Source organism: Montipora foliosa, chromosome 3 (assembly GCF_036669935.1).
Source record: "Montipora foliosa isolate CH-2021 chromosome 3, ASM3666993v2, whole genome shotgun sequence".
In the NCBI taxonomy this organism is placed as follows: domain Eukaryota; kingdom Metazoa; phylum Cnidaria; class Anthozoa; order Scleractinia; family Acroporidae; genus Montipora; species Montipora foliosa.
The window spans coordinates 44,307,136-44,307,762 of record NC_090871.1 but is presented as its reverse complement, the minus strand read 5'-3'; the positions used below and the strand labels follow the sequence as shown (position 1 = coordinate 44,307,762).

General features: G+C 39.6%; 1 protein-coding gene across 1 annotated transcript in view; it reads left to right on the top strand.

Moving 5' to 3' along the window:
* The window catches only part of LOC137994884 (uncharacterized), a 7,590-nt gene extending 7,174 nt beyond the window's left edge, over positions 1–416 (top strand). Inside the window, exon 5 of the mRNA XM_068840470.1 lies at positions 1–416. This exon is cut by the window's left edge and continues 2,641 nt beyond it. The gene's annotated coding sequence lies outside the window, so the exon portion shown is untranslated.
* The last annotated feature ends 211 nt before the right edge of the window (positions 417–627 follow it).

Here is a 627-nt window from a genome sequence, read left to right as displayed (position 1 = left end):
ATAGTAAATTTGTTCATTTTTGAGCCTTTGATTGATTTTGCAACCAAGAGCAAATGTTTGCAATAGTGACTCTTTGAACGCATTTACAGCCATAAGAAATGTGTGCAGTTTAACGCCTTTCGTGGCCTTTTACTCCCAAAGCAAAATATTAGCAATTATATGGCTTTGTCCTGTTTTGCTATGCAGAGCAAAGAAGTTCATTACCAAATCTTTGCACACCTTTGCGATGAGGGCAAAAGCGTTCATACCCACAAATTTGACCCAAACTTTGCGTCAACTGCAAACGTTGGTCAATTCCATGGTTGCAATTCACTTTTACAAAGAAGGCAAAATTAAGAGCAAATGTGGCATTTACGAGCATTGCCTAAGTGGGCAAATCTCGTTCGTAGATAAAGTTTGCTCAAAGACAAATGTGTTCTAATTAATCTAAACAAATGTGCCATTTACCGCAGTTTTCCTTTACCTTTAACACCTATGTAAATCCATTTTTTCGTCCAGTGTCAGGCAAAGTTCTTAGCTTGGATAGCAGTGTTTGGTTCAGGTGTTCTGTCTTTCCGTTTCCTTGGGGATGATAAGGCGTTGTTCGAGATCGGACTGTACCACAACATTCCTCCAGCCGATGGAACA